General features: G+C 39.6%; 2 long non-coding RNA genes across 2 annotated transcripts in view; both read left to right on the top strand.

The window, feature by feature from the left end:
• LOC120324211 overlaps positions 1 to 20,717 on the top strand; it is an 81,086-nt gene extending 60,369 nt beyond the window's left edge. The window contains exons 3-7 of the long non-coding RNA XR_005565329.1: positions 8,682 to 8,742; positions 9,099 to 9,191; positions 9,339 to 9,506; positions 11,374 to 11,446; positions 20,632 to 20,717. This is a non-coding gene — a long non-coding RNA (uncharacterized LOC120324211). The remainder of the gene's footprint in view (positions 1 to 8,681; positions 8,743 to 9,098; positions 9,192 to 9,338; positions 9,507 to 11,373; positions 11,447 to 20,631) is intronic.
• Positions 20,718 to 21,114: 397 nt separating this feature from the next.
• On the top strand, positions 21,115 to 24,779 carry LOC120324212. The gene is made up of 4 exons (XR_005565330.1): positions 21,115 to 21,152; positions 22,121 to 22,234; positions 24,053 to 24,269; positions 24,416 to 24,779. It is a non-coding gene; the product is annotated as an uncharacterized LOC120324212 (long non-coding RNA).
• The last annotated feature ends 1,286 nt before the right edge of the window (positions 24,780 to 26,065 follow it).

Raw genomic sequence — 26,065 nt, 5'->3', positions numbered from 1 at the left:
ATGGGGAAAGAAACAGTCTGGTTGACATCTCCCTCCCTATCCTCAGCTTTCCTTTTGTATTTCCACTAAGACAAATCACTGTTACCTGCTTTACTTCTTTGCAGAAGTTTTTGCTTCATATCCTTTTCTATTGACTTATAAGTGAAACCCCACATGTCACCAGTATATTCTCAAGGTTATTGACAGTGACAAACCCACAATACACACCTAATGTATATATGAAAGCATAGTCGTTTTACAGCTGAATTAGAATAGGTAAGTGTTTTGTTGGTCACAATAACACAGGTGCCTCATTAAGTTGCATGCAAGATGAGTGCTAATGTGGGAAATGCCTCTTTTGGTTGTGGAAGTCTTTGCTGTTATCATCAGAACAGCCAGTATGTTGATTCATTGTGGTCCTGACATTTTACAATGAACTGAAAAGCGGCATTAGTGAGGGGACCCAAGAAAGGAAGAAAGGAGAAGATAATGCACCATGGTTCAGATGAATGCAGCCATTCAGATTATTGAACAATTCAGTACAAAGGGTAAGAAAACACAATAGGTAGGGAAACTGGCAGAATCACAGTACTGGTAAAGAAAACCTATTTAGGCTAACTTGCTGCTGCCTTTATTGCCTTCATAGACATAATATATTAAGCAATAACAATCTTCCATGACCTTTTTTCTAATCAAGTTGTGGGTCCCTGTACTGCGGAAAAGTGACTGTGATATTCCATTTTGCTTGTGCCCCTTGAGGAGGAGATACCACATCTAGCAGCACGTCAGATGCTCCATTTCCAGAACTGCATGCAAGTCATTTTAACTAGTGCTGTTACAAAACCCCATCTACAGTGCTGACATTTTGGCCCAGTGATAAACGTTGTGGCGAAAGGTCAAAGCCAAGGAAATCGATTAACAAAGCACCTGCTTAAGGAGGAAAGTTGGGGCACTGGAATAAAGAAGATTATTGGTTTATGCTTCCAAAAAGTAAACTAAGAAGGAAGAATGGAAAGAAACCCTTAGGTTTTAACCTGCCTGTTGTTGTAACTGTTAAGTCACAGAAATACCATGGCCAATATTCCTTCATATTAGTTGTTCTTAGTCCTCTTCTGCAGCAGGGTCAACACACCTGTTCATTTTCAGCGTCTACTCAAGCTGCTTCCTCAAAATATCTTTAAGAGATTAATGTATATAGAAGAAGGATTAGAGAGTCTTAACTTCCAGAAGAAGGGTAGTGGCCCTCAAAAGAGATTAATTTGTCCTTCTTCTCATCTTGGCCAAACAGCTCTTTTCTGCCATTGTTCTCAGCTCTTTTGCCTCACTTTGCCACTAAAAAAGGTTGGAATTCATCCTCTCTTTTTGCTCACCTGGAATTTTTGTAAGCTGTAAGTAGCTGTCAGGTTATGAATTATTAGGCACAGTCTTCCTGATAGGTTGATACAACCAAGCTCCAGGTACTTGGCATGGGAATCAACATGCACCATTGTACATTTCTGTGTCACACTGACTTTCCTTTTAATTGTTACTCTCAGGCACTGCTATTGCTGGGCATTTTCTTAACAATATTTCCTTCCTTTAATGTGTTCTGGTGTATTATTCTGAGAATCTTTGACTTTGCTGACAGAAGTTAGGATGACAGGTGTGGAGAATTAATCTCAGAAAATGTGAGACTAGTACAAAAAAAAAATTAAGCATTTTATTCCGAGTAGTGAAGATGTCATGCCTCACTTGTGGGAGACTGTTAGGGATTCTCTGTGTGAGATTTTCCTGGCCCAAGAGGAGCTTTAATAGATCTTGTCATTATTGCTGTTCTGCATTCAGAATGAAACCCTTGTCCTCCCTGCACCACTCTCTGATGAATAGAAGGAGAGTCCCCCCTCCTTTCAGTGGTGAAAACATTGCTTTGGTAATTCTATTCACTCTTTATCTCTGCTCTCTCCTCACCTCAGTTGGTCAGAAGATGTCACACGAAAGGCAGCAAACTTCCAGGAGTGAACTAGGTCAGGATTTTCTTTAGTCTGTGCATAAAAGAGGTGGTGAACGAAGGATTCTTGGCGATGTGAGTAAGGAAACAGCCATACAGGCAGCCACAAACCTTTCTCTATCAGACCCACCTATTCAAAAAGTGACTGAATTTACTACTGGCATTAACTCCGAGGAGCTGCACCTGCTTGCAGCTTTTGGCCCCGATGATGGTATCTCTCTCAGAGATGTCTGTACCTCTGCTAATCTGACTTCAAAGCCCAGCATTCTTGTTTGATTTCACATTTGCTGTGTCACTGTGATTTAAGAATGAAAATGCTTTATATAATAGAATTCATAAATCACCTTGTGGCATTGCATAATTAAAATGATTAAACAGAAATAGCTCACTGCACTTCGAAATGCATACTAAGCTAACCAAAAATTATAGAATCATAGAATGTTAAGGGGTTGGAATGGGCCTTAAAGATCACCTAGTCACAACCCTCCCTGCATGAGGGGAAGTGGAGGGGCAGGTACTGATCCCTTCACTCTCATGACCGGTGACAGGACTTGAGAAGACAGCCTGAAGCTGTCAGGGAGGTTTAGGTTGGGTATCAGGAAAAGGCTTTCCACCCAGAGGGTGGTTGAACACTGGAACAGGCTCCCCAGGGAAATGCTCACAGCACCAACCCTGACAGTGTTTAAGAAGGATTTGGACAATGCTCTCAGACACATGGTGTGACTCTTGGGGATGGTCCTTTGCAGGGCCAGGACTTGGACTCGATGATCCTGATGGGTTCCTTCCAGCTCAGCATATCCTATGATTCTGTGCCATGTGCAGGACATCTCCCACTAGACCAGGTTGCTCAAGGCTTTATCCAGCTTGGCTCCGAGCACTGCCAGGTTGGGGCATCCACAACCTCCCTGGGTAACCTGTGCCAGTGTCTCACCACCCTCACAGTAAAAAAATTCTTCCTAATATCTAACCTAAATTTCCTCTCTTTCAATTTGTACTCATTACTCTTTGTCCTATCACTACAGTTCCTAATGAAGAGTCCCTCTCTGGTTTCCCTGTGGTCCCCTTCAGATACTGGAAGGTTGCTGTGAGGTCTCCAGCCTGAACAGCCCCAACTTTCATCAGTGAGTGTAGCTTCTAGGAGACTGGAAAGTTTGGAAATGTTTGACAACAGTGCAAGCCAAATTACTCCAAACAGTGCATAAAATTAGCAGTAATTGTTACTTGTGACTTGTATCACTGTGTCATCATAAGTGTCATATTAGACCTGGCAAAAAGCCTTTCAGTTTATAAGCAAATTGTACTGGTCATGCACGTATTGGGTCCCTGGTTCACCACTGCTTTTAGTTGGATGCTTATTATTTAGTTGGATTGTTATTTCATTTGCTGTCCCCAGTAAATTGTTCTTATCTCAACCCATGATCTGTACCTTTTGTGCCTTCAATTCTCCCCTCCATCCCTCCGCAGGGAGAGGGGGAGGGAGGAGTAGTTTGGAGTGTTTCAGTGGGAACACTAAATCAGAGAATACTGTTTTTAAACCACAATGCTAATTAATTATGATCCATGTAGAAGTCTGCAGACTGAAACTTGGCAGCGTACTCACCATGAACCCGTCAGACTCTCGTCTTGAAGTGTCAATCTTTGGAGCATATTTTCAATGTATAGTGCAGCATTAATTGACACAATTAACTGTGTAATTAATCACTTAAAGTAATTACTTTTCCTACTCATGGTATGAAAGTGGAGAAGCTGGGGCATTGACTTAATCAAGTTCCAGTGTACCCAGAAATCAAGACTTGCTGTTTCTTAGCCTGGTATTCCTGGGATGCTACCTGCCATTCTGCTCCTTCCCCTTCCCAACAGGATGCCACACAGGATCTCCACTAGCTTAATACATCACTCTGAGGTTAACCAGCACCAGGGAATGCAGTTATCCATGGTCTGTCACCACCTCAGGGCTCTCTGTGAGGCTCAGCAGCCCGCTCAGAGGCTATCAATAGCATGTTCACATCTGCGGGCTTTTCCCAGTCCAGTTTTTACAGGCAGCTGCTTTAGTCTTTTTGGAGACATGAAGATCCACAGAGCAGCTGTATCATTAAATCCTGACTGGTGTAATTCTGAACACACAGATTTTTTATTTTTCTTTTAATTAAGCACATTTTCATGGAAATGAGAGGTTTTGTTTTTGGAAAACAAAAAAGAATGTTGTATTCCCTCCCTTCACGGCCCCCCTCCAGGGTGCTGTCATAACTCATGAAAATTCCTTTTTCTGTCCCCCTCCCAGTTAATGGACTCTAATTTTCAAGCATATGAGAGATATGAACTTCCAGCATACATGGGTGGATACTGCCAATAAAAATCCTGCCCCGTTTTCAGTGAATGCTGTGCATGTGTCACCTCCCCCCATCATTAATTTTCAGACACTGAGTATAAGTGGCATGTTGATGTGTTTATTACTCTGCAGTGAAGTTCAGGGCTATTTCTCATCTCTTTTTGCAGTGCTCATCACCACCTCAGTAGCTACAGACTAACAAAGCTGATCTAAGGCCCAAAGAAGCTGACGTTTGGAGAATTGTTGATACCAACCAACAAAGTTTCTCTGTTATTAATTCTTCAAGCAGTCATAGTAATTCAGATCTTAATATGAGGGTTATATGAACTTGTGCTTCATATTAAGCATTTTTAAGGATTATCCTGTTTCAAACAGCGATGACTGATCATGTTTTAATTGCACTGTCTCTATAGGAAATAGTACAATTGTATTCCTGACTGCCTGAGTGTTCCAAGTGTTCACATAAATGTGATGGAGAAGATACTGATCCTAAAAAGCAATGTGGTGAGGCATTGTAACCCTCCACTGGTTTCCTGATTACTTGATGCATCATCCATGTTCATTTCCAGTAAGTATTATCCACTCCTGAGCCAGCGTGGGTTCTGTGTGGGCGTCCAGTGTGCCGTCTGCTAGAGGCTTTTTGTGGCAGAGATCTCTCTACTGGCATTGGCAGAAGAACCTGACCTGGCTCCATTGCCACCATATGGCAACTGGCTGACACACAGATGCCTCTTAGTCCGTGCTGCAATAGGATGTGGACTCCTCTCTCACTCTGCATTAGCACATAGCGAAAATTTGCTTTAAAACCTTGACTCAGAAAGGTGCTTTAGCCTTGATTTGTGAGGGCTGCTGCCGAAAAAAATGCTGTCTGGAGAACCAGGGACCCTCTAAAGCAGAGCCCCTCTGGTGACACAGCTCTCTGTGGATGTCAGAGTGGGATCCCTGCCCCGGCAGCTGAGGCAGCTGCTCGCCGCTGTCCTTGGAGCAGGAAGAGTGCAGGCTGTTCATGAGGCACCCGTCTGGATGGCTGTCAGGCAGGCCATGGAGCACGTTGTGCCCACAAACAGACCTTCAGCTTTGGCTGGATGTAGCCACTGATTTCCAAGGTGATGTATTAAACTGCACTGCCTTGTTAATTATCAAAATGGAAAGAGCTACGGTCTGCCACTGAGGAATCTGAGCAGAAACCTGTGCAGTACATTATGTTTTAGAAGAAACTTCGTGCTGTGGCTTTCACTGGGGTTTTATTGGAGCTTGAATTGCTAGAAAAAGAAGAATCACAGAATGGCAAGTGAAGTGGGGCACCAGAGTTGGAGCACAGTTCTCACAAATTAATTTTATTGCTAGATGTTCAAACAGGACTGATCTGAAAAGTGCCAGAAGATCATTACATTCACAGATTGTTGATAGCATCTTGGGTTTAGGATCCCTCCTGAATGACCCTTCCCAACTAAATTGCATGGAACTGATTTTACTGCTCCAGAAAGCTACAGGGCAGAGGGAGCACTGCCAGCACTTGAAGCAGAATGTTGCAGGGGCCCAGGTGATGCAAGTCTCAGGGCTGTGCCAATAAAACTATAATGACACAACAACACTCTTCAGTACTGTACACCTCTAGTGATTGGTTCCTGGTCTGATGGTTTTAGCAGGACAAAATTGTTTCAGTGTTAATGGATGGGATGGGACTCTTTAAAAGCAGAATATCCCATCTCAATGCTTGTGTAAGTGTTAAGGTTTCCTGGTACAATAGGCAATGCTAGGACTTTACCATTTTCACCTATTGTGATTACACATTTCCATTTGAGGATTTACACAAATGGAAAATTATTGCACTCAGTTAAAAAAGGTAAAAAAACCCCAAACAAACCAACAAACAAACAAACAAACAAACAAAACCAAAGAAAAAATGCAACTAATATTTGGATAATATGTGAGCCAAAGTAAATAATTTACATACATTCAAGTAGAATCAACAAATTTCTGGGATTTCTGGGGAGATGAGATTTGAAAATGAGACACAGCAAAGAAGCAGTAGAACAACCATCTTTGTGACCCAGAAACCGTAAGCTTTTGTACCTGCCTTTAGGACTAAGTAATCAAGTTGTTTTGCAATACTCTTATGATAGAAAACTTCAATCTTTGCTTTTGAATTACAGGAAAATTATTGAGGAGGTCTTGGGGTACTTGAAAAAATCACACTATTTTGTAGCTTTTGGGAACCAAAAATGGAAACACGTTTGAGTTCTGACCTGTCCTATCAAACAACATCTCTGCTTCCCCACCTCTTCCTTCACCCTCAAGGCCACAAGATTCAAAAAGAGGAAGGCTTGGGACCTTGTTAAATACTCCTGGCACCATCCTAAATTCAATAGTATCGGATATCTTATTGCATACAATACTGATCCCACTTCTGCCTTCATATCCACAATAAAAATGGTCTCCTTACATTTCACATAACACCAGGAGAAAGGATGGGAGTAAAAAGGTGTCTTCCCTCTCAAAGAATCAGAGTAAAACAAACTAAGGAAAATGGTGGATGGAAGAACGACAAGGAGGACTAATAAAAAATTCATGTCATGTGAAACATTGTGAGGTTTTTGCAGGGTGGAGTCTTCTGCACAGAGCTGAGGTATGTGAGATCAGTGAAGAAAGGTGAGAAAGGGCAGGTTTATAAAGAAAGTACCCATCTAATGTGAGCAGACATAAAAGTTTCGTAAGCCAATCCAAATTTAGAAATTTAGGCATTTTCCTCAACTGAATTCGTATATTTTGTATTTTTAAATGAACTATTGTTTAACTGTCCTTTTTAGAACTTACTTAGGTATGTAGTAGTCAAAAATGAAAACATTACTGTCCTATCCTTCTGTGGTTTGGGAAGAATGGAAATGATCCTTCCTTTGCATTTTTATTTTCAGAAGGTTGTCTAAATCTGAGGAGTGACAGCAAGAGGATCTGAATGCTGTCCTTCAGCATTTTGCCACTTCTTCAGAAACTTCCTGTGTTTTGTGCCTTAGTTTTGCCATTGAGAGGGGATTCAGTGCCTCTGTATTTCATACTGCAGATAGTTTATTAATATTTACTATCACCTTGTGATTCTTAGGTAGAAGGTTGTATTCAGATATAAAATATTACTTCGCTACAATTGATATTTCCATGCCAAAACTCTACAAATAAGCTTTGCAAAGTCAAGCACAGCTTGTTTGTTGGCCCAGCTTCAGTTGGTACTGCATGTAACAGTACTGAAAAAATTTGCACTTTTTGTTCTTACTACAGAACTCATGATAAACATTTCAAATGGCAGTGGCGTAATTATCTTTGATTAGTGACTGTGCTGACTTTAAAATAAATAAAAAAAAAAAGAAAAGAAAAGTAGATGTTGATTACCAAGCACTAATGTAGTACTTTCATGCACAGCTATAATTCTACTCATGAATATACATTAATCTTATGCACCGGTTGTTATCGTTATCTACAATCAAAAGACACATACCAATGCAGTCTCATTCTGCTTTATGAAACATAAAGGAAGTACAGCAGTGACCACAGAGCAGGATATTTCTGGATGATATAAAATCCTTAAATGCCTTTTGAAAATAAATCTCTAATTTTTGAAATAAATCTCTAATTTTCTTTCCCCCCCCCCAATCAAAACGTTTTAGAATAAACTGTTGCAGAGAAGGTAGAAACCAGAATGACATTAAAGAGAGATGAGTGTGTGAGAGAATGTGGAAAGAGGCTTGAAGCAGCAGAGCTGGGAAATTACGTGTGATAGGAGAATCAAGTAGTGCTGTCACATGAAAAGGGGAGATTTCCTCAAACCCTGAGTGTTTGATCAGTCTGTCAGGGCCCCAGGAAAGCTGAGACCCTTGTGCCCAACCAGTCTGTCAGCATCCCGTTGTGGGGATCCTTCACTGAGCAGTTCACTGGATCAGAGGGCACTTCAACTGACTTGTTCAGCATCACACAGCAACAGAGAGATCCTTCACAGGTCTCCACACCTTTCTTCAAGTATGTTACCTGCTGCCAGCAGCTGCCAGCAGCTGCCAGTGCCCTTGAAGGACTCACACTAAAAGTGTGTGGAATAACATTATTAATAAAATTGTGACAGGTTAAGGTTTGAGAATTGCCAGTGACAGTATCCAGCTGCAAAACCATACTCAAAGCAATGTGCTAGTTCAAAGCAATACACAGACAAGCTCTAATCCCCAATAAAAGTCAGCTCAAAACAATTATTCAGTGTGCATAGAGCACAGTTCTTACCCAGTAGGCATCCCTATGGGGGAGAAGACAGGTTCAGCTCATTGACTGATCCCAGAAGTTACAATGGAGTCTTCCCTGACTTCTTCCTATTCTTAACTTACTTTTTTACCATTTCTTTACATTTAGGTGGAGCTTGAGTGACTCTGATCATACATCATGCTCAGTGAGGGGTGGTTGTACCCTGAAGGTGAGTAATGTCAGTATTACATCTGAGGTAAGCCTGGGATGGAGACATGTTGGTGTTACACCTAAGGAGAGTGATTTCACCGTGACTGCCGATTCAACAGCAAGACATCATCTTTTATATCCCTTGGTTTTCAGCTGCTGTGCTGCTTATCAGCTAAAAGTACCACTGAGTGCCCTCCTCTGCAAGGGTTTCAACAGAGCCTGGCCATGGTGTCTGCTTGTGTGTGGGAATTTGGCCATGCTGGTCACATTCCATCCAGGGAGCAGCAACCACATTTCCCCCTATAATTTCCATACTGTTATAACTATGTAACTTTCCTCTTTTCATTCGTTTTAACCCTGCTCTTTTTCCCACAGGTGCGCTCCTGTATATTACGTGAACGCTTAACAGGAAAAAAAACCCTACAGTAGTCAGGGAAGGGGAGCAGAAAGTGACCTACAGGTGAAAAGGTGTGAAAATAATGGGTTTGAGTTAGGATTTATATAATGTTACATCATTTAGATATATCAGTATATATATCGTGATATAAATGATATGTCATGATATATCTTGTTATCAGCATCTGAAATAACCGTCTAAATTTCTTTTATGTTCAGAGGAAAGAAAAAGCTACTTATGGAGCATGATTCATTTCTCCTTGGAGTGAATATGTAAATACAAGCAGATGAGCTGTGCTCCAGAAACGCTCATTTATCTCTACTGGCTCTCATGCAAGTTTACTTGACTAGCAAAAATGTGAATGGCTAAAAGTGGGGACATTCAAGGTAAAATGAATCTTGTTATGGGGGGGGTCCTTCCCAACCCTAAGACTATTATTTTTGTTTTTCTAGAGTGAAAAAATAGCAGTAGAAAGCTGCAATTAAAATCTCATTTCCAGCTCAGCTCTAATTGTTGCATCTGGTGTGGTGGAGGCTCCCGAGGGACACGAGTGCTGCAGAAGAGCTCACTGCTGTAGTAGCCTCCCATGAGCATTTGCTCCTTTGGGTTCTTTTCTGATACATCTCAATCTCGTGCTCTTTCAGAGTTAGTCTTTATTTTTGTACCAGGCTATGCCATACTTGATTGAACCAGCCAGATCTCCCTAATAATTTTATTGAATATCAGTTTTCTGTTAGGGCAATCTAAAAACTTGAATCTAATTGGAAAGGTGCTGCCTTTTTTTTTTTTCTCCCCTCCTCCTTCAAACAGTCACAGAATGTAAGAACAAGAAGTCACTGAAAACCAATCTGGGAAGAGCATAGTCAGCAGATTAAGGCCTGCTCTGAGTCTTCGTTTTCCACTCTCATTATTCTGACTGATCTTTGGCAGAGCAAGGAAGACATGTGGGCTGTATTTCCAACCCAAATTTTTTTCGACAGCCGTGCAGCAGACTCTTAAGATGGCAATTGATTGCAGCACTGTACGACAAACATGTCTGTGAACTGCAGGAACTCTGCAACTACTCCCCTGGGTTTTCTAAAACAGATCTCAAAGTTTCTGAGATACATTCTGTGTTTTCCTGTGGAGCTGAACCTGACAAAATGCTCTCTTGGCAGTGGTGATGCTCATAATGCTCAGCATTGTAGCAGGGGCTGAGACACAGGGGTTCTTCTCTCCTCCAGGAACAGTGCAGAGAGTTGTTTACATTTCATAGTATATTGCTTCACCACACAATTCAGTCCCATCAAGTTGTTATATACAAAAAAAATTATCATTTCCATCACTCTGAAGGAGTAAATCCAACTGCCTAATCTTTTCATACAGGCATTCCTTGTATCTATCAAATAGAAGTGAAAAATGTAGCGGTTTTGCTTCCCCAAAAGGTACTGTGAGTAATTCCTGTTGAAAGCAGAGGGAGGGGAAAATACAGTTTCAAAGCAAGTTCTGCTGGCTGTTTCGTGACAGCAAAGATTTAAAGGCATTCACAAGAAAAGCGATGTGATTTCCTCTACTGGCAGGATTTGGCGTCACGGTTTTAAGTGGACTCAGTGTTCTGCCCTTGCAAAAAGGACAGAAAGAAAAGAGAAAGAAAGAAAGAAAATTGTTTTGTGCTTGTCTTTGAAAAAGACTAAACTAGAAAACGATAAAGAACTGGTAGAATTGGGAAGCACAGTGGCTCAGGGTTGCTGACTGTGCATGTTTAATCTGCCAAGATAAGGCCAGGAAACACTTGGCTCTGATTTTTCTTTCAGTAATTTCACATCTATTTAATAACTCTGAATGCAATAGTAAGACTCCTTTCTAACTGAATATGAGATGCATTTCAAGTCTTATTCACAATTCTGGCTTCACAACTCAGGCCTGTCACTACTAAAAGACTGAATGAATGTACAGGAATGATTAATTCCTAAGAATAAAAGCCCACACAATGAAAACCCAAGCCAGCAGGTCTGTAGGATGCTTGAGCCTTGCCCAGCACACCAAGTTATCTTTGAACTCAGCAGAACTGCCTTTTTTTCCAGGTGACATCCAAGACAGAGCTTTTGAAGGTCAATAAGCTGCTAAAACTCATCCAGCCATTCTCTCTTTTACAAGATTTCAGGAGAAGGGAGGGAGCAAAGGGAAACTGTTGCCTTTGTGCTATTCTCAGTTTGTTAAACTAGATTCACCATTGTATCTGGCCCCCTTTTTAAACTTCTTTTTTCTCCCTAGGCTTCCAATTTAAGCCAGTGGCTGAAGGCAGAAAAATGCTGGTTTTACAGCCATGACAAGAGAGCTTAGCTCAGTAAGTTTTTCATATAAAATCATCCTGTGTCCCCAGACTGGATGTACATTGGGCTTGAATTCAGTCTGAATAAGATTCTTGACCTTTCTGAGATTATGATGGTGTGGGATGGACAGGTTTTCTCAAACTCATTGCCTTAGACATGTAAAAGAGAATGTGGTGCAGATACTTTGTTGGAGTTACTCTTTCTGGAAATGTACTTTTAAACTACTGCTTATCTGATTCATACAGACAACATTTTTCCTCTGGCTGCAAAATAGAGTTGTATCCGTGCAGCTAATTCGATTTCCAACTATCTTGTAAAACCAAGCACTACTTTCCTTCCTCCTTCTCATTAACTGAATTTGATATATAATTGTTGATATTTTCTATGTGGTGGCAACATGCCCATAATGATGGGGTTATGACACTACCTCAGCTGGATTTAACGTAATACTTTAGTCAGCAGTTTCAAAATAAGGAACACAGTGAAAAAAAGAGATTTTTCCCCCAGCTGGCATAATGAAGCCTGATATGCACAGTGCAAGCACTGACACAGAGCACTGCAAAGCCAGACCTCTTGACCTCACTTCTGTAGGTACAGAGTGAGATTTGGACTCAAGAAAACGTTTGCTCTACTGTGCAGAACAGGTTTATCCCCTGGGGCTTTACAGGAGGACCTGCTTTTTTGTATGCCAAAACCAGATCAGAATTAATGTGTCTTCTCTTATATAGAAACAGGGAATCATTTAGGTTGGAAAAGATGTCTAAGATCATCGAGTCCAACCATTAACCCAGCACCACCATATTCACCACTACGCCATGTCCCAGTGCCACATCTGTGCTTTTCTGAACACTTCCAGAGATAGTGATTCCATCACTTCCCTGGGCAGCCTGTTCCAATGTCTGATCACTTTTCCAGGGAAGAATTTTATTCTAATAACCAATATAAACTTTTCCTGGCAGAACTTGAGCCATTTCTCCTCATACTAGTGCTTGTCACTTGGAGGAAGAGCCCGATCCCCACCTGGCCACAACCTCCTTTCAGGGAGTTGTAGAGAAAATGAGAAGGTCCTCCCTGAGCTTCCTTTCCTCCAGACTGAGCTCCCCCAGCTCCCCCAGCTGCTTCTCATCAGACTTGTGCTCCAGACCCTTCACCAGCTTCACTGCCCTTCCCTGGACTTGCTATTGCTCCTAACCCAACATATGGGTTGTCAAGTTTTCTCACACAACAATTTGTGCAAAGGAAAAAAAAAAAAAAAAGGATAAAAATATAAAAGCAAAGGTTGCAGGTTTATAAATTGGCATTTTAAAATTATCAGTTAATCATATGTTCAGTGTCAGACCAAGAGTATATGTACGAATGCCATTTAACTTATAACATTAAAGAAAGCCTGGTTTATGAGTCAGAGGCAAAACTCATAACATAATTGCACTTGCAAAACAAATGTGCTATTATTTGCTGCTCATTTAGAGCCACCCTTCCTGAATAAGCAAGTAGAACATTTACACATTCATGTTTCTGTGTCTAATTGTGTTTGTGCATGTAGTTACATATTGCAATTACTGTTCATTGACGCTGTGCATGCATTTTTTAAAATCTAACCTCATAAATTCATATCTCTAATTTTGTTGCCCCTCACAGATAGATCTGAGGCTTGTGTGTGTGTATTTTCACACAATTACTGTTAACTAAACATGGCACAGTCAGACCTGCCAGGGTTCTCTTCTAAAAGGGGTCATTTGGTGAATGAATAAACCAAGAGAAAAGTCAGACTTACCACTGCACAAGGAAGTGAAATAAAGATTATTCACATGGAAAATGAGAAAGAGACTGAACCTTACAGTTTAAGGTGGGTTTTGGTAGTAGCTGGGATTTTTCCTTGACTGATGGCAATTCATTAAACTCTGAGCTTCAGATGATCCTGAGTCTTACCACACAAACATATACGCTCAGACTTTTCATGAGAGAGTGAAAAAAAAAACATTTTTCCCTTTAAAATTAAGGACTATTTTTACTGCACCATAATGAGTCGTAGGTAGTACATAACTAATCCTCATGCTAAAAATTGACTTCTTTTCCCCAAGTGAATAGCATTAGATTTTGATTTTAAAATGCAGATCATTTTAGAGTTGCAGTTAAGGACTGTACAGAATGAAATTTAGAGTACAAAATACTAAATAAAAATTAAAATACTACGTGCTAAAAGACAAAGCATGGCATTCTTTAAAATGTTGTTAGTCAGGATTAGACAAAATGTTGAAAATTTGCTTTAAAAAGTAATCAAGTCCATAAATTACAGGTAAAGGAGGAGATAAGTGACTTGAAATCTGAAAGACTGTAAAGAGACCAGCAGCCAGAACAAGACATGGAAGTCTTAACTACAAAAGAACTATTAAAACTTGGGAAGTGCAGGCTCTTGGCAAGCCAAAAGAACAAATGAAAAGTCTTTATGCCAAGTTGTAGCAGATGAAAATGATGTCCCCAAAAACCTTCAAGCTTCCTTTTTTTACTTCTTTTCTCTTCTTATGTATGGCTATAATGATACATATAAGAATCCAAGGAATGTTAGTGTTTGTGAACTCTTTAGAAAGTTATCAATCCTCAGTCACAAATTGATATGAACAAAAAAATGAATTTCTGTTACATTGTTTTTAGGGTTAGAGAAGGAAAATTTCAAGGGGAAAAAAAGAGTTAATTTCTTGTCACCTACTCAGTTCCCCTTTTGTGACTGAAAATCTTTAATTTGGGCTTGGAAATCATATTTTGCTCCTGGAAAGACCTACTTTTTTTCTTTTTCCTGAGCACGAGCATGCCAGTAGGGCTATTTGGATCACAATGTGAAAATGCCTTGATCTCTTTCCAGAATCAAGTCATAAAGAATAGTCAGAAAAATAATCAGTAGAACTAATTAGGTGAAGAGTTTCTGTGATGTGCTTCGTGGTACCAGGGTGAAACCAGCCAACATCATAAAATTACTGAAAAAAACCCAGCAAGTATCATCTTTGATCCCTTTCCACCAGGATGTGTGCAGTCCAGACCACGGCAACCACACACATTCACTTTGCTAAAGCATAATATTGTTATTACATAACAATGTTCCCATACTATTGGGGTACATGTTACAGTATTTATCAAAACACATTATGATATATGAAATAAATTTCAGAAATGCATCTCGCTGTCCAGGATCCCAAATCACTTTATGGAATCGTTTTAAATGAGTCTAGAAACAGAGGAAACCTGCTGGTGCATGGGAAACCACCTTATCAGCATTCAGCAACACACAGATCCCAATTACTGGAGAAACCCCTGTTGACTCCTTTTGATGTACACACACAGAGGAAACTGTAGCACTGCAGCAACTGTGCCTGGTGAATGTCTTTTTAACTGCAGAGCACACAAACTGATTTTTTTTTTTGTTTGAATGGCTAAATCAAAAATATAGATACTCCAAAGCCTGCCCAGTGACTAGTTAAGCCTCCAGATGCCTACTTGTCCACTTACTAGGATACCTCAGTAGTTGTCCACTGAGCCAACACAGCAGTCTTTTCTTAGAAGCAGCATGGTGTTTAATCTCCAGCAGAATTCAGAAATGGAATTTTTCCTTCCCCATAATACCTGCAAAGACTGTTCAAATGAATACACTTAGAACAGAAAGCCAGGTGAGATTTTGTACTGAACACAGAGGACAGGAAGAAGAAATGTCCTGTGTATTTCCTTTATTTTTTTACTTTGAACCTGGTGTTTATAGGTTCGATCCAGAGGACAAGAAACTGAGCTTCAAATCCTCCCATTGTTTGTTTAAAGCAGGAGTTTGTTTCCAGGAGCATGAGCTTGTGCAGTCTGAGATAAAGTTCTTACAATTTCTGCTATCAAAGCCTTCCTGCAACCCTTTCCTTCTTAGGAGGTGAAACGTAAGCCCATCTCCTTAGGAATCCTTAGGATCCCCTGCCAAGAGTTTAGATATTTGAGAGTGCCAGCTTCTTTGGATTAATACAATTTTAGCACTTGTATCAAACAGATTATGGTGTGGACAATAGCAGGGCACTTAGGGTTAGGTGTGGTGAAGCTGTGCCTAACTCTCTTATGTGGATCAAGTCACTGAGCTTGCTCTAGTCCTCCCTTGCTAAAAACTCAATTGGTGTCTCAAAGACTTTAACCTATACGACAGTTTGCAGTAGGAAATATAGAAAAACGTTTCAAATATAAATTAGAGGTCAAAGAGCAGAGAACAAAATGCAAAATGCTTAGGACACAGTGGCTAACACAGATATTTATGCATAAATTTTGTACCCTGATGGTTGTGAGAACTGGGATGTCTTCAGCATGTCATCTCCTGCCGTTACCTGACACCTGACTCTCTTCTGTTTAAGATGGAGAGTGCAGTCAGCTCCTGTGTGGCCCACTTCTGCTTAGCTCTGGGTTTGGAATATCCTCAGGGAATGGCAGGACCACAAGGACACATCCCAATCTTCTCTTGTCTGTAACCTGTAACGCTGGCAAGGCTGTGAATTCTGTAGTCTAGCATGGGAAAGCTGCCTAGGACAGACAGCAATTGCAGTTTTGTGATAGACATTCCACCAGAAATATCTCTGCGCTGCAAGACACTCTAAAGTCTAGTAATGGCAAATAACAGGTTTCTGCTTACTGGAATCCCTGTCTGAGTTCAAGATGGAATCCTACAGATGAGTGGCTTTGTCTGCAACTACCCATCACCCCACTGTCTCAAAGGAAATCTATGAGTGAAGAAATAAAGTCAGAAATAATAACAGACTTCATTGCTCTGGTCTTAATATGTCAAGAAAAAAAGACTGTCAAAGATGTTTAAACAGGAGAGTTTCTATTGCTGAAATATTGTCAGGGCAAATTGCATCATTAGCAACTAATTAACAGTGGAATATTGGCAGTTCAGTCAGTGTAAGTACTGTGTGACCCAGACCTACCATTTTGCAAGGTTGCCTTTGGCAAGCAGAGTGAACTAGAAGTTAATACTATACATTGGCAATGAAAAGAAAACAATATACAAACAAGAAAAATCCTCTTGGATTTCCTTATGACAGCTCATTTTGATTACTTGAAAGGGCCTGAAAGAGGAGCTGCTTTAGAGAAGAAAGTGTATCACTGCTGATTCTGCTATATGACAGTTTTCTTGGTATAAAAGGGCTGAGATCTACTTGGACTGAAGTTTTGAAGTTCATTCTTTAAACAACCATAATCCCAGAAAGAAAATGAGCATTATTTTGATTCTCAGCATAGCGAGATATTATACATTTTCCTTTTTTAAAAAAAAAATTATAATATCATAAAAGGCAAGGAGAATATATCACAGTATCCCCTTTGATGCTTTTTGCATTATAGTTGTTCTTTTTTCTCACCAGTGGATTTTGATCTATCAGGCCCATGAGAGAGCGTAAGGAGGAACGTAAAAGGAGACTGATGCTCTCAAACATCACTTAAACACTTCTTACTTTATCTGGTCCTCATCAAAACCACCATATTATAATCTAAAATCTACCTAAAATCCGTCTTCTCACAGAATTTGCAGTATCAGAAGAGGAAATTTCCCCCCGTTTTTGTCTACATTCCCTGCCAGAAAACAGATGGATGGCTTGCACTGTGCAGGGTAAGGAATGTACCCAAGCTGAAACTGTGAACAGTGCTTGCTTGCATTTATAAAGGTAAGGTGGAACAGATGGTGACAACTTAGTTGAAAGTGAACAGTCCATTGAAATTACCTAAATTGTCAAGCTATTCCTCTACAGAAAGCAGTGTACGCACCATTCGAACAAATTGAAAGTAGCCTGCACATTCTTGAAGCAGCTGGAATTGCCTTACTTTGTGAGTTATGCTGGCCTTACAGGGGTTTGCAGAGTATAAGCTGGTTCATTTTGGTAGCTATGAATGCTCCAAAGCCAGGGAAGAACTCTCACAAGTTAACAAAAAATCCATAACCATTCTACTCTCTGACTCATTTTGTTGTAGAGAAACTTCTGGGCAGATATCTAATAAGATTAGCAGGATTAACAAAAATGTCATGTCTTCAGTTTTAAGCCCAAGGACAGATTTTTCTTATCAATAGGCTCCAGATCTGCAAGGCAAGGCAGTAAATCAGATCAAAATAAACCCAAACAAAACCATTGTTTTCCACTTTTGTTAACGCAACGTGTTTACACCTAGCATTTTAAAAGCAGGTGGCTGAATGGCTTTGTGCAGGCATGCTGTGCAGAGGGAGGATAGGCTGTTTCATTTTTGTGTGACAGATTAAACTTTGAGCATCTCCATGCCCTCCTTCAGGAGCATGGGAGGCACTGGCAGCTGTGTGAGGGACCTGGGCTCTCCTACACACAGCACAAGTGGCACTTGCCAGGCCAGTGTGCACGACAAGAACCTGAACTTCTTGAGCAGAGGTATCTGAGATAGCCTCTAAAGCTCTTCAGGAGAAGCTGCAGCTTAAATCCTACCCAGGAAAGTAAGGAGGGCTTTGAGAGAGGAGTTACTGGGAGGTAACTTGTTGCCTATGTACTAAAGCAGCTGGTTTTGTGATAAACTTCCACATGTGTGCTCTTCTCCTGTGATAAAGCTGGTGAATGAAAGGCAGTTTATTTCTTTTTCATGCCATTATGATCAGGGATATGAATACTTAATTTTTCTGTTATCCCACAGTAGCTCTTTCTGTTCCTGTGCCATTTGACTGTCTTGGATTCCTCTCCTGAGTACAGCAAGGTGTGTAAGTGGCTCCCATCCCTCCTCAGAAAAGAGAGAGGAGCGAGCCAGTGCCACACCTTCACCCACATGCCACAAGACTCATCCAGTCTTTTGACATCCCTTTCCTACCTGGTCAGGAGCAGAGATTTGAACCAAGTGGTCAAATACTAAAAGTGAATGTCCCAACCATGACATTACACATGATTTTGAGTGGAGGTCCTTTTGAACATCTCCCTTAGAAATTACTGAGTATTAAACCAAGTAGCCACTGGAAGGTCACTGCAAGTTCCAGAGCCAGTGAAGTAACTTTTATTTTCACCTGCAGATTGCTTGTGAATAGAGAAAAAAATCTCAAATATTTATCTAATCCCTCTTTAAGTAGGTATGGTGCATCTCTTTCTTATATGTAGAACTGATAATTTATAAGATGAAAAGAGAGGATCAGTTGGAGATTGAAGCCTGTTTTTTCAGTCTCGGTCCACTTATGTGTTAGAGCTTTTTCTTTCCTGTATTTCTAAGGGAGTGCTATGTGCAAAATGCACTAAGGTTTCAAAATTAAGGTGGAAAACTTTTCCTAAATCACTGCTCAAAAAGAATGTTGCCATATTCAGCTATTTTCTAGTCACAGATAATTAATCCTTCATAAATATTTACTCAGTAAATAATGTATAGCATATTCTTAAAGAACTCTAAAGATATAAATTTTGCATGCTGCATTCATTTAGCCTATTAAATTTAATTTAGAAGTGGTCAGAAGCTGAAATATGTAGCACTTTGCATATTTTTGGAAAGAATATAATGAATCTAATATTATTCCTTTTGAGTCTTTGACTCCAAGTAAAATGGAAGCAGGAGCAAACCCCATATAAGTAGTCAATTTTTTAGTACTGTGTGCTAAGAAAAGGGTGACATTCCTTCCATTGACACTCATGGTTCATTTGTCTAGTCATGCCATGAACACTACCTTTAATAACCTTTGTCTGAGCCTAAACAGTTACGAAAGAAAACATTCTTATATTTTGCATATATATGTGTGTGTGAATGGGGGGGCGTGCAAATAAAATTATCTTCAGGCACTTTTTAAATTTTGAATATGAAAACGACCATGTTATTCAACTGATAAGGTGAAATTCTCTTTTAAAATTCACATGCAGAGGTTTTGGTAAGGCTGCCTTTCAAGAGTAATGGCAGTTTGCTAGCCTGTAGCATATTCTGAGACTGCATAAAGAAAAGGAAGCTTAACCTATCATCATAATTGCAGTTTCTTGATATAAAGAAAAATACTATAAAATGTAACACAAGGAAGACTTTTTTCTTTTAGAAGGAAACCCTACTGACTAGTGTGATTTGTCATTTGAAGAGCTCTTCTATAGACATTTCAGACATAGATTCCCCTGAAAAACCACCAAGTTGTGTTTTTTTAAAGAAATGTAAGGACCACAAACAAGACATGCTTTTAGGCACCTTTGTGTTTTGGTGCTGTTACACACACAAGTCTGTGTGTAACAATAGGGGAAGAGTGTTAATATGAGTGAGAATAAAGAACATGAAAATTAAAATTAAATAAAACCAAGATTATATCTATTTAATAAATGCAAAGCCTGGGTCCCTTCAATCCCAGAAGCCAAAGCAAGGATAGAGCAAGGCAAGTCCTTCAATTATTCATGGACATAAATCAGCAGCAAGCAATTATTGCCTTTGGTTATAAGGATTCGGTTGGCATTGAGCAATTAAACCAGATGTCTTTTTCAAAAAGAAACTATATAACTTTGACAAGACATTAGCACCTATCCCCAATTATCTCCCTATTGGATCCAAGCTGTCATCCAAGAGAACATTTGTACTATGGCTGTGATCAAATAAAATATATTGAGTTATGTTGATGTGGAATATTGGTCCCTATACACATATACCTCCTCTTTGCTATGGTTTAATCATTATTTCACTGCAATAAGATTCAACAGGCATCATTTTAGGAGAAAATTCCATTTGTCCCTACTGTGGAGGTCTGATTCAATTTTTCTCTCCCTTAAAAACTGGATAATTGTAAAGGGGCCAATGATTCAGACTTCTCGGAAAAACATATAAGCATCTTTAAATTGCCACAAAGACTATTCCACAAACACATGAAGGGAGAGAAAAATAAACAAATGAGAAACCCTCTCTGTTTATTGAGAGTGTTAACAAAAGAAATTAGGTTCAGTTAGTCATTTAAATTCTCCAGTATGTTTTAATTTCCAATGTATTTGCAGGAGATTTTCATTTCTTCGTATCTTGGAGTAGCTTATCTACTCTTATCTAAGCTTTTGTTTTCACTCTCTGTTCTCTGTATATCCAATTTTAGTGTGCTTTGACACTCCTTTTCAAATAAAAATGTAAAACATTGGATTAATGAATTAGATGAAGTGTTCACTTTACTATCTGCTCCTGTCTGTTGGGAGTTAAAACTTTATTGGGAATGCAAAATTAAATAGAAATCTTAATAATTTCTTCACAGAATCAACCTTCCTTCTTCCAAAAGCTGCTCTGTAAAGTCCAGTGACACAAGTAAGCCATGTGAGACGAGGAAGGTGATGCCAAAGGCAAGTCTCATTTAAGGCTGTGGTGATGACAGATGTACTACTTTTTATGTTGAGCTTATAGGTTAATGTATTGCTTTGTCTAATAGATGAACACACCTCCCATAATTGAAAGAATTGCATATTTTCAGGCATGTAAGGTTTACATGTCTTCTCCAAAACTATAAGGTTATAGACAAGTGCTAAAGATTGTATTTATGAAACTGTTAAAAAATCAATCTTGGCTTGACAGATAGATAGATAGATAGATAGACAGACAGACAGACAGACAGATAGACAGACAGACAGATAGATAGATAGATAGATAGATAGATAGATAGATAGATAGATAGATAGATAGATAGATAGATAGATAGATAGATCGATCATTTGGTACAATGACTTTTCTTTTGATCCTGCTTAGGACCACAAGAAACACAGCATCAGCCAGCCACAGCAGGTATCCAAGCACCTTTTGAGCATCTGATTGTTTGTGTCATGCTGACCGAAACAGAAAATTGCTTCTGCTAAACTAGAGATCTATAATTCTGCCCAGAGTTTTTAGACTGACTAAGGAAAGGGATGACAGGTCACAAGTAGCTTCTACTCTCAGTTAAATGACACCCAAAATAGGCCAGGTATGTCTGAGGGATGTTATTCCTGTTTCTAATGTAATACTTGTAGACTTTTTCATGGAATTTTAATCAATACCCCTGGTAAACACAGGGCCTGGCAAAAGGAATTTAAAATATTTATTTTTGTTAGCAACTATATTGCAAGGGATGCATGCACAATGCATTCTGCCTGAACTATTTCAGAAAAATGTTATTTGGGCTTTGGGGATAGGCTGCTGCCTTGTTAAGGGTAGTGAAACGGGAAGGCCTGGTTCTCCAAGCAAAACAATGCATACTTTTACCATCCAGTCCAAGTAGCAGATCTTAAAACTACAAGAAAGTTGAACTTACTGTACTAGCACAAATCAAATTCCTGAAATTTGATTAGTAAACTCTTATTAAAAAAACCCCAACAAACCAACCAAGAAATTAAGACCAGTTCAATAAACAGTATAGATTGAAACGTATTAGAAGTGATAAAAAGCTACAAATGTAATTGAGGAAACTCTTGGGTTGCAAAAGGTGATGCAACAGTAATAAACACCCTAAGGATCCCAGTGCATTCCTGACTCTGGCACCTCAGTCACTCACAGCAGCTGCAATTGAAACACAAACCCAGCTCCCTCCCTGAGAAAAGATGTACTTAATGTGCCTAGAGTCCCTCTTCTCAGAGAATGTAAATCTACTGGATTGACAGATTCAAATCAGGGGATACAACAGCATAGCAATAGTATAGACATGCCCTGGAAGTCTATGTGCCCAGACAGCCAAGTAATCAAACACAGTTTATAGCCCATATTCCTTCTGCCTCAAGACATTATTGTTACCTTGGAGAAAATCAGCTCAAAGATTGGTTCCTCCTGTGCAGACTTCCCAAGAACATCCACTATGCAGCTTATTTCTGCCTTTATGCCCTCGCACAACAAAGGTAAAAAAAAATTTTATTATTATTTTTTATTTTATTTTATTTTACTTTTTTCTTTTGGAGCATATCCTTTCAAGCAAGAACTGAGCATTCAAGAAAGCAACACTATGCATTTAAAATATAAATCTGGCGGGGGGAAAAAGATACAAATTAAATCCTCCTCTTCTCCAGCAGGGAACACTGCTTTGGATTGGTGAACATCCTTTATCTTTCAGATATGCTGTTGCAGCACTCAGGCGTGCCAAACATTTATTCAAATGGAATTCCTTTGATTTTCCTTTTATTCCATACCTCATCCATTTCATCCATACCTTATCCATGTTCCATTCCATTGAAACATCATACAGTGTTGCAATACAGTAATCATTATCTAGATATTATGCAGATGGACAGTGCCACCATTATCTTAATTGTTCATCCAACCTTGCTGCAATCCTTGCAACCACTATTGCTTATTTCAAAACTCCATTCTCGGCTACTGAGTGGAAATAAAAAGCTTTAACCTTGGGATAAGAACAGCAGGGCAAAAATCTTGTATTAAAGATTTAAATGTTATTCAAAAGAGTGAAGAGAAGGGGGAGGAGCAGATGATGTGGTTATTAGAAACCACCTTCAGTCAATTTTAACGCTGAATGAACAAATACTGTAAGATGCTGACAGACATGCATATTACCAAGCTAAAGGTTTGGAGTCTTTTATTTGAGATCTTCCCTAACTTTTGTAGGACAGGATATTTCTATTATATATGTATATTACATATTTATTGGGTATATATTGTGTATTTATTTGGTATTTATTTATTGGGTATTGCTGATGGTTTTAAATGTATTTTCTTAATATACATATACAAAAAAATATCATCAGGATATATTGCTCCTGACAACTTTTTAGTTGTGAGTTAACAGCATAATGAAAAATCCCTCTGCAAAAAAAAAAGGATATATTGCTCCTGACAACTTTTTAGTTGTGAGTTAACAGTATAATGAAAAATCCCTCTGCAAGCACATCTGCACCAATTAATAGAAAATTAATGTGGAGCAGAGGAAAAACATAAGCGAAGACTGGACAAGCTGCAGAAAATTGGAACCAGTGGGATTAGGTGATTAAAAAGATATTACTGCTGTAACTGTATCACATGAGGAGATTAGGTGTGCTGTTCCTCATAGAATCATAATGCACCAGCACTAGTACATTCTTCTCCATGTTGCCCTTTATGTACTTCCAGTTTATAAAGTGCCTTTCTGAAGGAGCACAAGGGAGGTAACAGCAGGGTGGAGGTTGTTTCCCTCTCTGATAACAAACAAGCAGCCTGTGGAACTTTACCTGCTTTATTCCACTGAAGTCACAGCTTCTGGCATTTTCCCCTGTGTGCACATCCATGCCACCCTAGCAGGACTGCAAAAATGAAATTGGTAGATACTGTACCTTTCCAGGGGGAGTGTAAGGGGGCAGACACCTGAAGGAGCTACAGTGCCAGGCCATGCCACTCTTACTGGTGAAGGTACCCAGAAACAGGAGGGTCTGGTGCATCTTCCCACCAAACTGAATGGCACCTTAGGAAGCAAAGAAAAGGTAATCTCTTTCACAAAAGATGATGGTTTACTCTTGAAAAAGGAATGTTTATAGAGTGGAAGAAATCACCTTTGCATCTTGCTCATATCACAGGCCAAACCTCCTTATTGTCAAGTAGGACTGCAGCCATGCCCCCACATTTATAATGCTCACACAGGTTTGGTACTGAAATCAGTGTGATCTGTTTGAAAAACGGTTGCAGAGTACAGAACAATATTTTGCTTATATGACTCTGTTTCCCTTACCCAGTTTGTTTCAATGATTGAGCTGGTTGGAAGACTGGAAGCAAAAACAGTGGTGATGACAGAGTGAAGGAAACCTACAGACCCCAGAAATTTGCCCAGGAAAAAAAGAAAAGAAAAATATTAAATTAGCGATGTACCTATTTCTCCTGGATGTTAGGCAACTCACTCGAGACAGGAGCTTCAACTGAGGATTGCAGGGAAATACCATCACCTGTACCCAGGTGAGCTGCACCTCAAAATCATCAGGTTTTGGCTGCAATATATGCATAGGGTTCACTGGTACATTTGTGGCTAACTAATGTTGCTCTGCACTGGTGCCAAGTCCAGTGCCTGGGCACCTGTTAACACTGGTGATGTACGTGCACAGGTCTTGGGCACACCGTGGCGTGTGCCTGCATTGCTGCCCCAGTTCTGACAGATGAAGAAAAGAAAATGAAGAATTAAAAAAAGATGGGGAAACACCTCTGCTTGCTCAAGATCTGTTCACAGGCTGTGTCTCTCCTCCTTCCCTGATGGGATGCCTTTAGGTGAGCTCTGTGCCTCCAAATGTGTTGGAGCAGACCTGTGAATACTTTTATTTATATAATCTGCATCTTCATCATGTTACTTCTGTCACAATACATAGTAATGCTCTGAAAGTTAGTGCATTTATCACCAGCAATCCTGGATCTCCTTTCCTGTTGCTTCAATAAACCATAGTATTTGTGGATCTGGATTGTGAAAGTTCCTATTGAACTCAGCCAGACCTGTAGTACTGGATTGGTAAACTGCACCTGTGGTAGTGCAGTTTTTATTGAACTCAACCAGACTCACAGTGCCAAATTGGCTAAAATCAGAAATTAAGTGCAGCCATACCCAGCCCCTCTGATCACTAAGGACCAGCTTGGACACAAGGGGGTTTATTTTCTGCCAAATTTCCATACCGTTAGCACAGCAGAAAAATGGGTGAAGAAAGAACAGTGGCACCCCAGCACCACAGGAAACCTCTAATCCAGAGGTGATTTGCTGTTCATCAAAGACTGCCTGTACAGTGGTGTGATCTCATTCTTCACCCACTTTCCCAACTCCTACTTTACTTTCCAAACAACTCCAGAGAAAACGCTGACTTTAAAGAAGGTGGCATCTATGCATAACATTTTGTCATTTTCTCTAATTTTCTGTCTCCACTTTTCTAATCACTGCCAATGCTGTCTTCAAGTCTCAATTGCTCTATTTTTTATCTAAGCCTACACAAGCCTTTTTATGGTAGTGTTCTGTTCATTTACGCATTATTTCTTAGCTAAAACTTTCCAATTATTTTGTCTTTAGTTAAAAGACTTCACTTCTTCAAATTTACCCTGGGCAACTTCATTATTTTCCTTTCCAGCTATCTATCCAGTGTCAATTATGGGCCCATTTTTTGCTGTGTTACCAAAGCAATGATACTCAGTCCAGTTTTCTAACTGAGTGATAACAGCGCTTGACTCACAACTCATTTTTTTTAATTGCTCATGGACTTCAATCTAATTTGTGAAATTCATTTCTATTTTAAACATGATGAAGTGGAAACATGGTGATCTCTGAAATGAGTCGAGGCCATGAATACAGGCATCATTGCCCCCCTGTTCACTTTGACCTCCTTTTGCTTGTTGCCAGGGCTGTCTACTGTAAAAAGGGTTCAATACAAATGGGTGATTTTTATTGACAAATGTGCCTAGTTAGCAGCATTTCTGAGCCACTTGGCACCACTGAATCAAAGAACTGACCTTGATATAAGAATACTGTACCTCATTATGCTCAGAAGAATACTGAGAATAAACACCTATTTTATAGGTCCTTATTTCTCATATTATTTTGTGATCCTCTATGCTTACAATGTATAAGTTGTTATACAACTTGTTATAGCAAAATAACAGCTTTGGATATTTTGGAGATACTTAGGTCTGGAGCTGAAAGCAACATTTGCATGTCATAATTACCTGACTAATTAATTAAACCTAAAGTTCAGGCTTAATTCCTTGAAATTTCACGAATCCTC

The sequence above is a fragment of the Pipra filicauda genome, unplaced genomic scaffold (genome assembly GCF_003945595.2).
Source record: "Pipra filicauda isolate LSUMZ 115617 unplaced genomic scaffold, ASM394559v2 scaffold45_size4122338_pilon, whole genome shotgun sequence".
Classification (NCBI taxonomy): domain Eukaryota; kingdom Metazoa; phylum Chordata; class Aves; order Passeriformes; family Pipridae; genus Pipra; species Pipra filicauda.
This window is presented reverse-complemented; position numbering and strand designations above follow the sequence as displayed.